Source organism: Athene noctua, chromosome 2 (assembly GCF_965140245.1).
Source record: "Athene noctua chromosome 2, bAthNoc1.hap1.1, whole genome shotgun sequence".
Taxonomy (NCBI): Eukaryota; Metazoa; Chordata; class Aves; order Strigiformes; family Strigidae; genus Athene; species Athene noctua.
This window is the reverse complement of record NC_134038.1, coordinates 71,187,135-71,207,475: the sequence shown is the minus strand read 5'-3', so window position 1 is coordinate 71,207,475 and position 20,341 is coordinate 71,187,135. Positions and strand designations below refer to the sequence as shown.

At 41.0% G+C, this 20,341-nt stretch overlaps 1 protein-coding gene across 10 annotated transcripts in view; it reads left to right on the top strand.

The window, feature by feature from the left end:
- The window catches only part of LOC141957617 (poly(rC)-binding protein 3-like), a 543,962-nt gene that overhangs the window by 425,350 nt on the left and 98,271 nt on the right, over positions 1-20,341 (top strand). The window contains exon 2 of one of the 10 annotated variants that reach the window (XM_074899406.1): positions 17,889-17,998. The exons of the other annotated variants lie outside the window; for them this stretch is intronic. The gene's annotated coding sequence lies outside the window, so the exon portion shown is untranslated. The remainder of the gene's footprint in view (positions 1-17,888; positions 17,999-20,341) is intronic. 10 annotated transcript variants of the gene reach the window in all.

Sequence of the window (20,341 nt, the reverse complement as noted above, 5' to 3'; positions counted from 1 at the left end):
AAAAACATATTAAAGATACCCTTTTGATTTCATAGTTTCTCAGAGTTATTCAACAGATATCTGAGGGCAATTAATGGAAAATTTGCAACAGCTACTCTACTTTTCCAGATTGAAAGGAAAACAGATAAATATGCAGATCAAGTCTATAAAGTGCTTTTAACATACTGAGGTTAGGTATTAGAGAATCATGGTACAGTACATCTATTGGTACAGTTCATTATTTGGGTTTTCCAATTTTAGAATTGTGTGGCATTCTGAATTTAATTAAATAGGTGTAAAAGGGGAAAAATGTGGTTATGTATCAAGCCCAAGATGTGTAATAAACATCCTGTATTGTTACTTGTTGTTTAAGCAGTACAATGAGTTTTACAGTGTATTAAGGGAAAAGGGCATAGTACAGTATGCTACATATGAGCACATATATACATAAAACTTATTACTTACTGTAAAAGTTATATACAAGTATACATATGAAAAAGTAGACTGCATATTACATCTATGTATGTTTCTATGTTAAAAATTCCATATAATATGCACAGAATTTATGACAGAAGATACAGATGCTATGGATTGTATTTTCTTAGAATGGCCAAAATGGTTTAAATTCTCAGAAGATATGAAAAGGCTCAGCCTCAGCTGTGAGATTATGCTTTAGCAACTCAAACAAGATTTTTTCCATATAAAGCAAACATGATTAAAAGGATGTCTTGTTTAGCATCACGAAAAGCCCTGACTAGTTTCTGTTCTTTTACTGTTGTTTTTTTGGTTTTTTTTTTCTCAGAGGTAGAATCATAGAATCACTTAAGTTGAAAAGACCTTTAAAATCATTGAGTCCAAATGTTAACCTAGCACTGCTAAGTCCATCACTAAACTGTATCTCTAAGTGCCACATCTACATATCTTCTAAATACCTCCAGAGTTGGTCACTCAACCACTTCCCTGAGCAGCCTGTTCCAATGCTTGACAAACCTTTTGGTGAATAATTTTTTTTTTTAATATCCAATCTGAACTTCCCTGGTGCAACTTGAGACCATTTTCTCTCATCCTGTCACTTGTTACTTGGGAGAAGACACTAACACCCACCTCATTACAACCTCCATTCAGGTAGATGTAGAGTGATAAGATCTCCCCAACTTCCTTTTCTCCAGGCTAAACAACCTAAATTTCCTCAGATGCTCCTAGTAAAACTTGTTCTCTAGACCCTTCACCAGCTTGGTTGCCCTCCTTTGTATATGTTCCAGCACCTCAATGTTTTTCTTGTAGTGGGGGGCCCAAAACTGAACACAGTATTCCAGGTGCGGCCTCACCAGTGCCGAGTACAGGGGGACAATCACTTCCTTAGTCCTTCTGGCCACACTGTTTCGGATATAAGCCAGGATGTTGTTGGCCTTCTTGGCCACCTGGGCACACCGCTGGTTCATATTCAGCCAGCTGTTGACCACCACCCCTAGGTCCTTTTCTGCCAGACAGTTTTACAGCCACTCTTCCCCAGACTTGTAGTGTTGCATGGGGTTGTTGTGACCTAAGCATAGGACCTCAGCTCATCGCTCCAGCCTGTCCAGATCCCTCTGTAGAGCTGTTCTACCCTCAAGCAGATCAGCACCTCTGCCCAACTTGCAAACTTACTGAGGGTGCACTCAACCCCCTCGTCCAGATCTTTGATAAAGGTATTAAATAGAACTGACCCTAATACTGAGCCCTGGGGAACACCACTGGTGACCGGCCACCAACTGGATTTAACTCCATTCGCCACCACTCTTTGGGCCTGGCCATCGAGTCAGTTTTTTACCCAGCAAAGAGTATGCCTGTCCATGTCATGAGCAGTCAGTTTCTCCAGGAGAATGCTGTGGAAAATGGTGTCAAAGGCTTTACTAAAGTCTAGGTAGGCAACATCCACAGCCTTTCCCTCATCCAATAAGTGGGTCACCTTGTCATAGAAGGACATCAGGTTAATCAAGCCGGACCTGCCTTCCATGAACCTGTTCTGGCTGGGCCTGGTCACCTTGTTGTCCTGGATGTGCTGCATGATGGCACTCAAGGTGAGCTGCTCCATAGCTTTCCTTGGCACCATGGTCAGACTGACAGGCTGGTAGTTCCCCAGATCCTCTTTTTGGCCCTTCTTACAAATGGCCATCACATTTATTTACTGCCAGTCAACTGGGACCTACCTAGTTAGCCAGGACTGATGATAAATGATTAAAAATGGCTTGGTGAGCACTTCTGCCAGCTCTCTCAGTACCCTTGGCTGGATCCCATCCAGCCTCATAGACTTGTGTGTGTCTAAATAGTGTAGCAGGTCCCTAACCATTTCCCCTTGCATTATTGGGCCTTCACTCTGCTCCCCATCCCTGTCTTCTAGCTCAGGGAGCTGGGTACCTGGAGAACAGCTGGTCTTACTGTTAAACACTGAGGCATTAATTACCTCAACCTTTTCCTCATCCTTTGTCACTGTGTTTCCTTCCATATCAAATAAAGGATGGAGATTGCTCTTAGCCCTTCTTTTGTTGCTAATGGATTTATAGAAACATTTTTTTTAATTGTCTTTTATGGCAGTAGCCAGATTAAGTTCTAGATGGGCTTTAACCCTTCTATTTTTCTCCCTGCATAACCTCATGACATCTTAGTAGCCCTCCTGTGTTGCCTTCCCCTTCTTCCAAAGGTCTTAAACTTTTTTTTTTTTTTTTCTCCTGAGTTACAGCCAGAGCTCTCAGTTCAGCCAGTCCAGTAGCTTCCCTGCCCACTTTCTTTCAACACATAGGGTCGACCTGCTCCTGTGCCATTAAGATTTTCTTTTTGAAGAATGTCCAGCCTTCCTGGACTCCTTTGTCCTTCAGGACTGCCTCCCAAGGGACTCTGTCAGCCAGGCTCCAAATTCTGACCTCTGGAAGCCCAAGGCATCAGTTCTGCTGACCCCTCTCCTTAATTCTCTTGAGAATTGAACACTGTCATTTCATGATCGCTGTGCTCAAGACAGCCTCCAGCTGTCACATCAACCACAAGACCACCTCTGTTCACAAACAGGTCCAGCAAGGTGCCTTCCCTAGTTAGCTCACTCACCAGCTGTGTCAGTTATCTTCCACACAGTCCAAGAACTTCCTGGACTGTTTTCTCTGCTGTGTTGTACTTCCAGCACACATCTGGTAAGTTGAAGTCCCCCACAAGAACAAGGGCTAACAATTGAGAGACTTCTACCAGCTGCTCATGGAATATTTTGTCTGCTTCTTCATCCTGGTTGGGTGGTCTATAACAGATTCCCATCATATCTGCCTTGTTGCTTTCTCCCTGATTTTTAACCATAAACACTCAACCCTATTGTCACGGTCATTAACCTCTAGATGGTCAAATCACTCCCTAACATACAGGCTCACCCCATTGACTCTCATTCCTTGGTTATTCCTTTTGAAGAGTTTTTTAGGCATCCATTGTAGCACTCCAGTTGTGTGAGTCATCCCATCACATTTCTGTGATGGCAACTATGTCACAGTTTTCCTGCTGCATAATGGCTTCCAACACTGCGTGCATTGGTGTAGGTGCACTTCAGTTGGGTTATTGATCCTGCCACCCTCCTGAGCAGAAAACCCCTAATTCCTTTGTGATCATTCTCAGGCACTTCCATGGTTTCTAAGACATCAATAATCCTTGTGTCTTTACTACCACATGGGTCTCTATCCCCTACCTTCACTGAGATGGCAGACCAAAGAATCTCGCTAGCATGCAGTCCATCAAACATTGGTCTGCTGCCCCCCAGGCTTACATCTAATGAGCCTGGTTTTATCCCTTTCCCCTTGAAATCTAGTTTAAAGCTCTTTCAGTGACCCCTGCTAACTCCTGTGCAAAGATCTTTTTCCCCCTTTGAGACAGGTGTACACTGCCTGTTGCCGGCAGGCCTGGTGTCATGTAAACAACCCATGATCAAAAATCCCAGAATTCTGCCGGTGACACCAGGCTCAGAGCCAGTTATTGATCTGCTGTCTCTCCCTGTTTCTTTCCTCGTCATTCCCTACAACTGGAAGGATAGAGGAGAACATTGTCTGTGCTCCTGATCCCTTAGCCAGTCGTCCCAAGGTCCTGAAGTCTCTCTTGATTGCCCTTGGACTTTGTTCCAACTTCATTGTTGCCTATCTGAAAATCAATAATGGATAGTTATCTGAGAGCTTATCAGGGTAGGAAGCTTTCCTTTCACATCTTTAACCCAGGTGTCAGGGAGGCAACAGACTTCCCAAGAAGTGAGTCTGGTCTGCATGTTGGGCTTTCTGTTCCCTTCAGAAGGAAATCTCCTATGACAATGACCCATCTTTTATTCTTTATGGAAGCAGTTTTGATGCAGGGCACAGGCCCACCTAACCTCGGTGACACCTTCAAGCTAGATGAACCACCATCCTCACTGTTGTTCAGTTCCATTTGCAGAGCTCATACCTGTCATGCAAGGGCATCTGGAAAGGTGGGGCAGTCACAGCAGAGACATGCCTTCTGTGCTGGGCAGGAGCTTGTTGCCATTGCACCCTATCCCTTAAGTCACTGTGCTCAGCCAGGTGGAGAGAGGATAGGGAATCCTCTGTATCGTGTGTCTTGTCTGCCTGTTGGGCTTGTCTCAGGGAAAGCAGGGTGTGATTCCAGTAGTCTGTCTTTCTCTCTCTCTTACACTTCTGATACTCCTCAACCTATTTGCCTCCTCCCACAGCTTTGTCACTAAGCAGAGGATCTCCTCTCCCTGGGTGCACCTCCCACAGATGTGCTCACCGCTGCTATCCTGTACTGGTGTAACGTAAGAGCAGGGCACAGCCTGCAGCCTGGTACTTGGGTGGTAGCATGTTCCCATAGGAGCTCTGTCTGGGCAGCTGCATCAGTTCTGGTGAGTGCAGAGCTTAGAGAGACCATGGCTTTCTGCTAGGTGGATACCGTTGACTCCAGGTTAAGCTGGCAGGGCATCAGCACCTCTTGTGCGTGCTCTTCTGTGCCATATTCGCCCGCCCTGGTTGCAGCGCTCCCCAAGGACGACTTCTTATGTAGCTGGGGGGGGGGGGCTTGGCCATGGATGCTCCTGGCCCCACCCAGGTCCTGCCAGCCTCTCTAGCATGAGCTGTGGTCTCCTTACGGCCCTTTCAGCTCCCTCTGAGGTTCCCCCAGTTTGGGAAACCCCCCTGTGCTGGAACACTCTGCTGTGGGTCATGTCTCTACTACATCAGTCAGTGTGTGAAAGCAGCATTATGGCTACATGAGTGTGTCTTATCTCAGTTTCCATGGTTGTGGGAGGAGAAAATTACTGACAGAGCCCTTTGTATTCTGTTAGGATCATCCCTAAAGGATCTTCCCTTTTTTCCTGTAACTCAAGGGATGTAGCACTGATGTGAATGGACCTTCCTTTGTGTGAGGCTGTGTGTGGCACTTCAAGAAAATACACTAGTAATTGCATTGCACACAAATGTGTTTAGTAATGTATGCACAGTGTTTAGTAACCTATAGCTTAGGAGACACAGACTAACCCATTTGTTTACTACTGTATTTCCACTCTCACTGTTCTTGTCTCTGAAGACTAAGCCTGCCAAGGCAAGAATTATATCTTTTGTTCTGTAAAGAACCTAGTACAGTTGTTGGCAATGTAAATGTAAGGAATGTTAAAGAACACTCAGTGATGTTTTCAGTACATAACCAAAACTAATTGTTTCAGAGATTGAAATGGTTACTGTGATTTCAAAAGCATATGTGGTTGTTGATGGGACATCAGGCCATTTGGCTCTTCCATTCCAGATGTGTTAATAAATCCTTTATCAGGTATTACTAACACCAATTTCTGACATTCTTCATAGATGTAATGATTTCACTTAGAATATGTTTGTGTGCTTTACAGACAGATTTAAGTAATTCAGGAGCTTGGAGATATGAAAGGAGATGGTCATGGCCATCATGAATTCTCTCAGAAGGCAGTGCCGTTTTAACATCTAGAAGAAAATTTTGGCTCTAACTTATTTATTATTTTTTTTATAAGCCAGCATAAAGTGACATATCTGTGAGTCAAGAAAATCCATGAAGTAATCTGAAATAACATTCTGAGGAAAACACAAATATATTTTTAAAGCAAGAAATATTTGTTAGTTTTGTAACTGAGAGCAAATGACTATTTAAATATACTGTGGTTAAACATTTATGTATGATCAATAGCCCACAAACATACATATGTTTTCAGGTCTGTAAATAAACTTGCCTTTCCCTGCTCTTTGGTTATCTAATTATTGATGAAAGGCTGTTTATACTTTCTTAAATTGTTACAGCTCTGGGAAAATACTCTAATACAATCCCTTTTCTTCCACAAAGCAGCAAGATACCTGTCTTGTATTTACCTCCTGAAGAGTGTACAGCTTTAAACGTATCCTTAAACGTATATTATAAGTTCCCCCTATCATTTCTTCTCCTTCCATCCTAGAGTCTCCTAGAAGCCAAGACACCTGTTTCCTGGCTTGCAGGATACTCTGCAAAGTAACATCTTTGGAAGGCATAAGCCGCAGTCCTCTTGGCTGATCATCATGTGGTTTTGCTTCTCCCTTTAGAGCCATAAATTACGCTTTCTTCCTGCCCTTTTGCTTCTCCTTCCTTGTTGCCTCTTTCTGCAAGAGCAAACTTTTCTTCTGACTAGATGTTCAAACATCTGGATGGATGGATGGATGGATCTTTGATTGCAGAGAAGGGTGTGGCATGAAAAAAACAAATACCGGATGTGATAATCTGTTTTAAGACTGTCAAAAGACATATGGCTGACTCTGAAACAGTCAGCAGAAGTGATTTTGACAGCCTCATGTTCCCTGAGAAATACTGAAGACTGATTATTAAAAGAAAAGATTAATTTCACGAGATAGCTCCCCCTTCAAATATCTGGAACAGATATCCTGTGAACACGTTTTTGCCTGGATTTTTATGCAGAAAAACATGTCATGTAAATTTAGAGTTTTCCATGGCATGTTTATCTCTCATGTAATTATTAGCAGCTATCTCTTCTAGAGTAGGTTGCTTTGTAAGGCAGCAAAACGGAAATGTTAGAAAGCAGTTTCTCAGACACTTCCTTAGTAATTAGCCACCTGCTAATGTGTCCTTTTTTGTGTTATTTATCAATGCTAAACCTGTGAATAAAGTTTTAAATACCATTGGCAACTAATCTGAATTGTGTGTTAGTGGCCAGATAGCATAGATAGTCTTGCATAGTAACAAATCAAGTTAGCAAGCCAAAATATTGCATGTACCACCTAGGAACACAAGCTCTGCCTTTGCCACAAATGCTGTCTGATAAATGGGGCTTTGTATGTAGAGTCATAGGAAAGAGTGCTGGAAGGCATCTCAAAAGGTCATCTAGTGCAGACCCGCTGCCATAAGGATCAGCTTTCCTTAATCATACCAGGAAGGTCATTGTGTTCCAGTGTGTCTGAAGAACTCGCTCCCTGCTGTGGCCTATACTTTGTTGCCCTTATGAAGAGTATTGGAGTTGCAGTCCTGTTTTTTTGTAAAACAGTGAGAATCCACTCTGCAGCTATGGCAAGATGGTGCAGGAAGAGGGACAGTCATGTGAATGCGTCAGACCAGTCTTGGATTTACTGGGGAAGGGAGAAGGATAATAACTTGGGGTTCACTGTGTCTTGTGACAGGAGAATACTTTCTCCCCCATTTCCCAGAGCTGGACTGAGCAGTTGTCTGATGCCTGTTTACAGCTTCACACGTGATAACCAACACCCCAAACTCTACCTGTTGAGCAGTAAGCAGCTCAGTGCAGACCTCTGAGCACTAGGTATGCTCCATTAGCATGTTGCTTTGCTCCTCATTAATGGAAAGGTGAAGGCTTTTTGCCAGAGTCCCACTATTATGAGAGGTGGTGAAGACATGGAGGATGGGTAGTAAGGCTGATGTCTCTGGGTAGGAAAGATTCATCTCCTGCTCCAGGTTCATGTGATGTGAAGTTTTCCGGACTACTGATGTAATATAATCATCTACCAACAGGTGTGTTGGGAAGGAGAAAGAAAAGATACTGATCCAGCATACAGTGGCAGGTGGGATATAACCTTCTTTCCCTCAGTTGGGAAGACTGACAGGGACTCTTATAGCAGAGTACTTCTCTACTAGTGGGGAGGAGGACAGAGTACTGACGACTGTTGCACATGTGCAGTCTTCAGGGTTTGTGGATCTGCCTTGGAGAGGTAGCAGCCCTCTTCCCTCTTAATGCGTGTTAGCCATGGGTGTTTATAGCTAAACCCAAGCTAAACTCTTTGTGGTGGTGGTGCCTAAGGATGCTCTGCAGATTAGAACTGTGTAGTGTTTTGACACTTATGGAAACTCCTTCAGCAGCTGCAGTCACATGCAGATGGTGCAAGAGACCATATTGCCTTTAGGAAACACTGTTCTTCAGCTTGCAATACGTTGGGAGAGTGCCTAGTCTCCCTTATGACCTTCTTGCTACTGGTTTTTCCTCATCACAAGACTCAACTGGGTTTGTGTCATGAGAACAGGCAGAAAGTGAATTAATGATCTCAGCAAATGCACTACTTGGTAAGGATGGACATGCAGTGCACGTGACCAGTGGAGATACCGAGACCATCAAAAGGACCATGATTTAGAGTCAGTCATCTATTTCTCTTTGAGTCAGACTCCTAAAGGTAAATGCAGTGAATTTCTTGTTGGCAGTACTGTACCACAGGCTAATTTCTGTTTGAATGCATTGTGTATGAGTAACTAACAGCCGTCTTTCATGAAGAACTTGTTCATTCCCATGAAAAAGGCCAGAATCTGGAGCCTCCAGCTGAAGAGACAGTTACTGCCTTCCTCCTTGTAAGGGTTAAGTGACCTCAATAGTGAGAGAGGGCATTGTTCTCACTCACCAGCTCTTAGAGTTTGTACACTACCAGATGTTCTAAGTAGCCTCATAGGTTTCTGGTCTTTGTCTCTCAGGTGGACAATGTCTGTCTCACTGAACAAGTAATACCGGAAGGAAACTGTGAAAATCAACATATAGTAATTTAATCAGAGCGCAGCTCTTTATTAACTTTTCTATTGGGTATTTGAACTGTAGAATTTTGCACAAGTAATCTCTAGCTCTTCGTTTCTTACAAAAGACTTTTAGTTCAGCCTTCTCAGATGATTGCTTTTGCCCTTTCAGCCTCGGTGGTTGCCATACACTTGCTTGTGAATTAGTATGTATTAAAAAAATTATATGGACATGCTGTCTTTCGTACTTAAGAGGTCTTTATCCCCTGTGGAATCTGAGTGACCTGTAACAGTTAACACATTTCTTTCAAAGACTCCAGGGAGGAGCAATCAATCAGCTTGTAAAATAGATAAATGAATTCACTTGCCCAAGATCGAGCAAAAATTCTTTGGGAGGTCAACATGAAGCAAGGTCTCTTATAGCCCAGTTTGGTAACATGTGTCCTAGACCAGGCACTGTCTCTGAAAAAGGCAGTCAGAAGCATTCAGAGGGATGTTTCATTTGGTCACTTCTGGGAAGCTGGTATTGTCTGTGTGGATTATTTGTTCTTTGTAATTTTATCAACCATTTGCTTTTGTTTGATCACAACTTTTTTTTTTTTCATTACACTTCACATGAAATGTCAGCACTTCGTCCAAAGAAGTGCTAAATTCTGGTAGAAACATCCATAGCAATTTTCATAACTATAAAAAAAGTAGCATCGTGTTCCCAGTTGATGTAAATGAAAGGGGAGCTTCAGTATTGCATTTGAATGCGGTTGCACCTTCATCCCGAACCTTTGTAGCACTTTCTCTGGCATTGCAAAATACATTTTTGTTTTTCAGTACAAATGTGATGGGCCTGTAGCTGTCCAGACCTGTCAAATACTGACAGTTGTCCCAGAGGCATCACCCAAGGACCTGCCAGCGCAGCAAGTACACACTTGGTGCTTTTGCAGTGCTTCTGCTTGACTCGGTGAATCCGAGGTAAATGGGGGTAGTCCTGAGGTTTCAGTGCGTTGGCTGCAGGACATCATGGTGGAGGGACAGTAAAAATAAAAAGGCCTTAGCCTTATACTTTACATAATTTGTATAATACCTTCTTCTGTTAATGAGCTGAAACTGGGGTGGGGTGCAGCTTTTTGGGGGTGGGGGAGGATTGAGGCTGAATTTGAAGCTGCTTGACAGTGTACTCAGCCTCTAGTAATCTGTTAGGCAATTTTTAATTTACGATAGTTTTTCAGAATATTTGTTCTAGTCCTTTTTCCAGGCTTATTCAAAGTTCCTAATGTTTTAATTCCTACCCCAATGGGATATAAAGTGAATAAACAAGGAAATGAGTGGAGTTGTGTGAAATGATGATCTTCAATTTAACAAGCCTGTATTTTCAAGCTGCTGAATAAATCCTCTGTGGTTTACGCTGCAGAGGTCAATGTTCTGCAGTAGGAAATGACTGGTTGCATGTCAGTATTCTCCAAGAGTTCATCTCAATTACTGGATTTGTCAAACATGACAAGCCTGAATGACTGTGTGGTGAAAATAGCGCACAGTTTGACTATTAAAGTAATTGGAGCATTGACATTTAACCGAACTGCAAGAGAATTGCAGTAATAAGTCCAAGGAGCACAACCACAAGCAAAGCAGGGAATAATATTTTTATAAAATCTCCAGTGAAATGGGTGCTTTCTTGTGTTTTGATTAAGGTAAATTTCAGTATATTTTTAATTTGAGTTGTAAGATTAAAAGGGTGAGATTCCTTTTTGCTACTTTTTTTGAACAAGTAGAAATTCCATTAATTTAATATATAATCTGGTGCAATTTCATTGTTACACATAATCTATGTATGCATTTTTCTTGCCCTTATAAACTATATATACGGTTAAAAATTTATCTATTTGTATACATGTATGTGGCGATCATCATGTGACGATCATCACAGAATGATGTTATAAATGTGTCAGCTGCTTACTGGATCTGCACTTGCTCCCCTACCTTGCTAAACAACTACTACTGGGCTTTCAAGCCTGAGATGTGGGACTTAAAATTCATTGTTTTGGTAAATGCAAAAGAACTTTTCTAAAGTCATTTAAAGGTCATTTACTTGTATCCTTCTGCAATTAGATTTTCATTTTTAAAATAAGTTATTTCTGATAGAAAATTTGATGTATGTATAATTTACAGAGACATTAAGACTTTGAAGAGCAGTGTAGCTATCAATTGCTTTGGATAATTTGGATTTTTACTTGTGGATCTGACTAGATTCTACAGTCACCAAAATCATATTTCAGACAATGGCTTAAGCCACAGCCTCTTCCAATGTCTCTATAGTAGAGACTGAAATAATGATAATTTATGGCATTAATCTGAGAGGGCTCATTAATTTGACATATTAATTTTACCTTATCTGAACTTGAAAATACATTATCTCCCAATGATGGGAGCAAGTCTTCATGTGGAAATTGGGAATCTTCTATTCCTGGTGAAGTAAACCAGACAGATAGTAAAATAATCCCCAAAGAGAGGGGCAAGAGCCTGGTACAACCAATGATATGTCTAGGATACCTTAATTACATTAATTTATAAGTATATTCTTTGCAAAGTAGGTTAGGGGTAGAGTGTGATTTGCCACTTCTGCAGTCACATTTTAGTTATTGTGATATCACAGGAGCACAGAGCAGTAGTTTTAAGTGAGTTAAGGCAAGTAACAGATGAAATTTAAGTCCTGTCCCCATAGAGCAGTTGGATTTAAGAATAACATTCATCTCTCTAGTGTAAATGTAAGTACATGTTTTAAATCCTTTCGGTTTCAGTGAGCCTTATGCATATAGGTAAGCCTTTAGCTCAGTAGAAATAAACCTAAGCATAAATTTAACTGTTTTACTGAATCTGGGACTTGAGCAATCCAAAGCAATGCTTAGTCGTAGCCTAAGTAGAGATTTTGGGCAGCTTCCATAAAGACAGACTTTCCAGTATTTCCTTATGGATAAAATAAAGGAGAATTCAAGGAAGTACTGCAGATGTTTGGGTAACTGTTTGCTGACCTTAGTGTGAAAATGAAGTAGGACCAGAACACTTATATTGGAAAAACAAAAGGTGCAGGTGAGAGTCTTAGTTACTTTGTTGGTTTTGTTTGTTTGTTTTTGTTTTTTTCCTGAATTACGTCCTGTGAATCTCTATAGATTCAGGGTTGGGAGGAAGATGATGGGCCTACAGGCTGCTTCAGCTTTTTGAAGTACATAATATAAAACCAGTTATCTCCTTCTCTATTGTTGTAAATCCAGTCAATGTCCTGAAGTTGCTCCTGATTTGCCCCTAGTGTAATAGAGGTCAGATACACATTCCCATAGAATGAGCTCCTGTTTCAGAGCTTAAATGCAGTATCCCTACCTAATATAAGTCCATTTACTTCATGATGTCATGGTACATTGTGGTTGTCCGTCTCCTACTGTTCTTGCCAACTTCTCAGAATTTAATTCTTAAGATCCAAACTTGTACTGAAATGTTCCTCACAAGAAGGTGCTCAAGTAAAATGAAGTAAATAAATAAAAAAACCCAGCAAGCTGCTCCCTTTTCTGGAGTTTGAGGGGCTGAAAGTGGAAACCTCGGATTCATGCGTGCAAGAAGAAACTCCCTTATTAAGCATTAAACAGTTTAGACAATTTCAGCTGCCAGGGTTGGTATAGTGTCCCAAATTGGTCATATGGAACATCAGGTAAGGAGGAAGGATTATTTGACTGTATGCTATTCAGTGGAAATGGTGTCCTCCAAAGGAGAAATATACATCCAATTACAGGAAAAAAGCATCATGAGTGTGATTGAACAGTAAAATAGCAAAATCGTTTGGAATAGTTTTTTTCAGAACCTCTCAAGTAGAAAGGGATCAGGTGAAAACTGAGAGCAACCTTACCTTTCCGTTCTTGGGCAGAGGATGAAGGCAGCATGCACTCTTGATAGTAGAAGAGCAGCATAGCCTGTGCTATCCACTCAGCCTGTAACCATGTGTTGAACTTGGAGATGATGGAAACTAATACAGAAATACTAGGTACCAAATGGAGTAAATCAACATCCAGTAACAGTTGCTGCCAGAGATCTTCAAAGCAGCAGGAGGACCTTGTAGCAGTTTTGCATTGTAGATAGGCTTAAAGTCTGAATACAGTGAAGTAATGTGTTGTTCTTGAGAGTAGAAAAGAAAATGCTAGGGAGGTCTTGCAGATGAGTACCAAGCAGTCCCTGTCACTAGAGACACTTGGACAGGCACCAGTTGTGTTAGAGCTGCTGAGATGATACGCAGAAATCCCAGGTGGAAGAGCACTGACTCCAAGATACCAAGTTTAACTTCTCATTACTGGCTCTGCAAGTAGAAGATGTAAGCCTGCGAGGCCTGAAAATAGTAGTTCTAAAATGCAAGAGTAAAATCGGTTAAAACACATGAGACTGTTTTGCTCAAATTCCATTCTGGTAAGTTTGCAAATTTGCCTAAGATTGAAAGCTGCACAGAACTGCCTGTCTAAGAAGAAATTTCATCTGCTTGGTGAAATGAGTTATAACAAGTTTCACTCCAGAGATTTGTCAGCGATTGGGGCAACAAAAGAAAGCCAATTGCAGTACACTTTAGCAAATCCATTTGTGGGTAACTTATATGGAGCAGATGGGGGAGCAGGGCTGGGTTTTGCTCCTTGGGCTGTGATTGAAGAGCTCTGTTGCTTCAGGCCGAGGCAGTTTAAGAAGTTACTGCTGATTACTTTGCCCTGCCTCTGCTGGAATTCCTTATCCTTGAGGTAAAAATAGCAAAAAGCAGTGTGTCTGCTCCCCAGCTGCTGCAGCTCCCAGCCTGAGGGCAAGCGTAATCCACCTTCAGGTTTTATTTGATGTTGAGGCAGCTTCTGAGTTGAGGTGTCTGGGGACTTTGAGTCACTAACTCATCAGACTTAACTGTGACAATGGGGTGGTGTGGGAAGAGGATAGGAGAACCATCAACCTCTTCAGTCACTGCTCTTAAATCCAGTAGGGATTGGTTTGCAGAATGCTTGCTGTCCAGGTTGCAGAAGTTGCAGTGAACCTTTTTCCTTTCCTGCAACATTGTTGACCCGTACTTTGCTATCTTCAGAGAGTGAATGGGCCCTATAGTAGATAGTAACTGTAGTCATCATCTAATTGACCGTCTTTAATGAGTTTGCTTGGAGAAGGCTTGATGGATAGGAAGTGAATATCAAATACAGGCAGTAAGTAAATAATGACTAGAATGGAGCACACTCATCTACCTACATTGTTTTAGTGTTTTATAAAAGATAACATCTTAGTTTGTCTCCTCTAATTGTTTCACGGCAAAAATAAATACTATCAAGTGACAAACGGCTAACCATACAGTCAGTAGGTATAAAGCAGTTGTAAGATTCAAAGCAGCTTCTGGGGTCACTTTCAAGAACCTGTCAAACTCATTGAATGTGGTTAAGCATGAAGGTGTGTTTATGTTGGTTGCAGTTCTGTTATTCTTCTGTTATAGCAAATTTTAAACTAGAGATTAGACTGGTTTTTGTTGGGTGGGGAGAGTATCTTTTTCAGACATGGAGATGCCCAAGAGGACCTTCTGCAGGGATCTAAAGTTATGAATTTACACTAGAAAATATTTTGTGATGCATCATATTATTTTTACAGGAAAAGATGGACTGGACAGGTCTGTGAATCTCATCTCTTTATTCATGCTCATGTGTCAGTAAAGCCTTTAAAGTAAACCATATCTACTTCTAAGGTGAATATAGGGTTGATAGAGAAAGGCACTTTGTCATTAGTATAGTGCTTAAGCACATGCTTAACTTCGAGTATAGAAGCATGTGAGTAGCTTCTTGAAATGGAGAGGTAGCCTGGGGTTGTATTCAACATAACTCAAAAACCTTCTCAAGTAGGAAAGAGTTTGATTCTCCCTTCTCCCTCTCTGTGTGAACTGAGCTTTCTTTTTTGTAAGAAGGATTTTTTTCACTGTGGCACTCAGAGAGAAACAGGGAAGTAGAAAAGTCTTGAAGGAGACTTCCTAACATGTGCTAACACACTGCTACTGTGAGACAGCATAATTTAATCATCATGATTTTCCACTAAAATTATGTGAAAATGGTTTATAGTGTGTAAAATTTTGAGACTTTCTGCTACGTTTTGCTTTTGCATTTGGAATCCCTTTCAACCCAGCACTCAGGTCTGAAAGCTTATCAGTTTCTCTCGTAACCAAAGAAAGCATTCACTCATATAAAACCGTACAAAGTCAGAGCTCTGTTTCATACTGACATTATTAGCTGCTTCTTAATAGTAGAAATCTCTTCTTTCTTTGTGTTTTGTTGTTGTTGTTTTTTTGGTTGTTTTTTTTAAGGAAAACCACAAAAGTTGCTTTTATATTTAGCTGGGTTGGGTTATTTAAACTGAATTTGGCACACTAGCTTCAAAGAATCCAATGCAGTACATTATTAATCTGTTGTTTTTAATGAATTCTAGTCACTAGGAAATACTATTATCTAGGTCAGATTTTTTGAATATTGTTTTTCTGTGACTGCATATCCTGCTGTGCTTTCTCTAAATGAGCTCCCCAATGATGTTTTACTTTCTCACAGCTTCCTGGAATGACTTTTCTAGCTAATAAATGTAGGTTTGGTTTTGTTTTTCAACACAAATGTATGAATGGCTGAACCAGCATCCACACATTTAAGATTCAGTCCTAAACTTTCTTGGGGGAGAAAGGAGAAGGATGTAAGATACCCCCTTGATTTGAAATTTTGCCTTTCTGGAAGGAATGGAGAAAAGATGATCAAACCAGAATTTATTACTGAATTTTGAAGGTTTTGACACAACTACTTCTCAGCTGCTTGCATCAAAATAGCCTTATCCATACAGCGGGACAAGGCACCACCTGATGCCGTGGAGAGGCTCTTAGAGGTTTCTGAGCATTTCAGTTCTTTCTGTCCCTTTAATGAGACATTTCTGGCTATACCCTAACTAATCTCTTAGTATGTGTCCCCAAGAGATTTCTCAGTGCCTTGAACTGAAAAGCATCAAGACTGTTAGCCATGCTTACAGGAGGGCACACTGAGCAGTGGTCACCCAAGATCATTCAGCAGATCTATGACAGAGTAGGAGGTTGCACCAGTTTCTCTTCAGCTGGCCATCCTGCCCCTTTCTGATACCACACTTCCTTCAACCTGTTACATGGATTGGACACATACCTCCATGTTCACTGGTTGAATACCACTACTCAGCTATGTAGCTGAGGAAAAGCCATTTTTGTGATCCATATGGATAAGAAGAGAAAAACAGAGAAATTTTGTGGAGTTTATATCAGAATAAAGATACTGAAACTGAAGAGAGAGATGAGAACAAAGCCAGATGACAGCCTGCCAACAGCATTTCTAGAGCGGCTCACCCAGTTCTCCCTGTTCTGGCCCTCATGCGTTGGTGGTCTTGGGAGTTCCTGTCTCACTGAGGTTGATGGCAAACCTCAACAGTTTGAAAATGAGGGCTGTGGCAGAACACTTGGGGAGCAGTTGCTCTTAAAAGCTTGAGCTTGTGTTGATGAGGTGAAAGTGTGGCTGGGGACTTTCTTTTTGCTGGACAAAAGAAAGGCTGGATAGAGTCACTGGTGCCAAACCTAAATAAAACTGACTGGTCCCAAGGAGTTTTGTGCTCTGAGACTACTAACTTGGACTATTTGTCAGTGTTGATATGAGGCTTAAGTTTAATAAATAAATAAATGCATAGAATACTGCAGCTTTAGAAGAAGTCTGCAGCTGGCACTGAAATACAGCAAGAAAAGAGAAGTGGACTTCAGCAAACAAGAAATTCAGCTTTTTAGACTGACCTGACCTGGTGCAACTTTATGTTCAAGTAACTCAAGGAGGACTTCAGATGCACTTGCATGGATGGTGGATAACTGACTCCTAGCAATGGATGATGAATATTGGAGGTTCCTGTGCAGGTTTTTTATTAGATGTATTGTCAGCCCTTGACACCACTGATTCGTGTTCCATATGCTCTACCTCACACCTAAGTTAAGTGTTTAGGCAGGTGGTCAACATAATAACTATACCTCTCCTAAATCTTACTTAAACCCTAGTTTGAAAGTTCAAGAGAGGCTTAAAGCTTGCAGGTCCTCTGCAAAAGCGTAATTACTCTTAGGTGAATTTTGCTGTCTGAAGAGGCAACTGGCTGTAGATTTGTATTTCAGTAAGCACCTGTCTCTGATTAGATCTCCTAGCACTTCTTACTGAAAAGGTAATGCATTGGGAAGCATCTATGGAAATGGAGGCTTTTTTTATTAGCAGTTTGAAGGGAAAACGGTCTTCTTGTTTTGTTATTTAAATTAAGTGTCATTAAAGACCAGCCGTGGTGTTGGATTTGTTTTTATTTGTATACATTGTATTTGTGTTGAAGATATATATCCTTTGAAAGTACTTACACCTTTTCATTAAAGGTTAAAATTCTTGCTGAAGCATATTTATTTGGACGTCTCTGACCAGTGACATTTCAAGATCAAGACCTTTGGGGTTCAGTGTGTGGAACAAAATGCTACAATTCTTTTGTTTCTACCTTTAGATTCATTCATTGAGATGGCTGAAAATATGCCTGGTGAATCAACAGAGAGCTGTATCTTGCCCTCTTCAAAGCTGGTGGGCAGGGATGGGAGAGGACAGCAGGGTGACATTTAGAGAAAAATGTCTTTTTCTCCACAGCGTCAGTTGCCTTCCCCCATGTAAGCTTGGTGATGCCTATAATGGGAGTGGGAGTCCTGTCATGTATTAATTGTTTTCTCAGCAAAGGAAGAGTTCAGTGATCATCTATTTTTAACATGTACAGTGTTTAAAAATGAATTAGTTTTGATTAATGTTTGTCCATGATAAATGGCTTCATTTAACAATATGACTTCATTAGCAGTGCAATTTAGTTCTAACACAGTGCATTTTGTACAACAGGCAAGGCATGAGAGATTGACAACTGTCTTTTTCACCTGCCTCCTATAATGCTAATGCCTAGGACAGCCCTTCTGCCATGTCCGCAAAGGACAAAGCCTGCTCTTTGCAGGGTGAGTATCATTCCTCATTTCATTACAGAGAGAGGCAAAGGACACTTTTACCTTTCACCCAGCCTAGCCAGGGCTAGCAGTCTGTGTATAGTGCAATATAAAGCTTCTTGTGGTGTACCAGGGAAGAACTTAGTTCAGAGGTTTTCTTTATCTGAACGAAGAAGAGCCCAGTCAAGGAGCTGACACTTTGTGGGGTGTCTTCTTGGAAAACTGGGCCCTGTCGTTCATCTCAAACATTTTAACCACCTCTGCATCACTGCAGTACTGATAATGGGGCCTGGTTTCCTAAGAGAAAACACGGGTGCTTGTTCTTTACTTTCTGCTCCTGTGCCTGTTTAATCTGTATTGGGAACTGACAGTCTGCCTGTCACTGTAGGTTAAGCAGTAGGAGTGGGATTCTTGAGGACAATAAATGAGCAAAGTCATCCAAAGAAGTTTTAGGGGCTTTCAGAACAGCAGCAGTTCAGGGTCTCACTTTCCACTGGGCTGTCGGCATGCCCCATCTGAGGTTTCCCTTTGTGGAAACAAGACCAGATGTGCCTTGAGTTTTCAGGGTGGCTGCAGGCCTTCCCTCTTCCTCCCAGATCGGCAGTGTGTGTGCCTTCAAGTACAACAACGTGCTTGTTTGCTGAGGAGCCTGGGCTTATGCTTCACCTCTTTGAAGGTGTATGGGAGTGGAAGCTGACAGGTATTTAGTCTTTCTGCAAGTTCCCAAAACCAACAGCCCCTTTTTTTTGCAGGTGGAGGAAACACCCAGGTCTAGAAAATTTGCAAGTTCAAAATCTTCTCAAAGCTAAAGCAGCTTGTGTATTTCAAAAGATGCAAATGATAAAACTTCTAAACAAGATGCTGCATTGCTTAGAGCCCCTCCCTGAAGAAGGGGCTGAAAGAAAAAGCAATACAAAAGACATTAGCACACAATATTTAAGAAAAAATACACCGTCCTGCTACTGAGTCCTTTAATACATCCTAAAGCAGGAGTAGGGACGTAGTCTTTTTGCTTGGCAGTTCATCTTTACATGAAGAAAACAGCCCGTTAAAGTGTATATATTATTGAGCATCATTAGGACACAGGCTAATGCTCACCTACAGGAGCTGAATAGCAATAGCCTAAGGGTAAATGCTATTGCATTTGTAAGAATACCAAAGAGACAATATTATCTTTAATACGTTAGTTGATGGTGATGGTTTTACCTTAACTTTTCATTTCACTAATTGACTCTGTAACGCCTAAGATCTACATTGTGTCAAATTAATCTTAGGCTGATGGTTTTTTTTTTAAAAAATAAAGGTGAGCTTGTAGGCAATTAATTTATCTACCATTTCTACTGCCACTGATATGGCTGCCATTTATTCTCATGGCAGAGTTCCAGGTGGCTTCCACAAGAGGAGTCCTGGGCTTTTGTAAGGAAGTATGGATTTAAAGGAACTTTTAGAATTATTTATTTTAAATTAAGGTCCTATTTTTAAAAATCCTACAGCAACTGTATCTGACTATTTTTAACACTGTAGATTGGAGCCTAATCTGCCTTGCCCTTCCGTGTGCAGTAATACCAATAAACTAAATTAATTTACTCTAGACATTTATTAGTCCCACTGAAAACATCTAGTGAGATCAAGGTAGTAAAGGCTTTGTATATGTGATTGGCCTATATATTTTCAGGAAAAGGATTTAAAAAAATTGTTAGCTTTGTCCAGATGTGTGTACAAATACATCTAAAAGACTAGCGATGCATAATGTGCTCAGTGTGTATGGACTTCTGAAGAGCCTTCTACTCTTGCTCTGTGACATTTTCAAATAGGGCTGCACCTTCAATTTTCAATTGATGGTTCAATCAGTCAGTTGGTACCTTTTACTTAAAAATTCAAAAAGTAACATCTGTATAAGCAAATGTGTTTGTCTATCAATTTTTTTCTTCTTTTAAAAAAGGTATTAGTTGGACATTTCATTGAACTAAACGTTTATCCTAATGCTCCGTTTCAAGCAACAAATTACTCTTTTCAAGATCTGGTTCAGAAAGTGCCATCTTGTTTGGGTGATGACTGGATATGTCTATGTTGATTTGTTATTTTGGAGAATCATGACTCATTGTAATTTGGTCTGGGGCTCTCTGGCTCCATTGTGTTCATTTCTCCATGCCCTGTTAACTTACTTCTCATCCACTCCAGACATTCTCTTCATGCAGTGTCCTGGTTTTCGTCTTTTTCTTAATATTGTATAATCTCCCACCACTTATATATGGTCAAAGATTGCATCATCAATTTTATTCTAGTTACAACATTACCCTAGAATCCTCCAGACAGATTATCATATGTTATCAGTATAGCAGCTGCTTTTAAAAT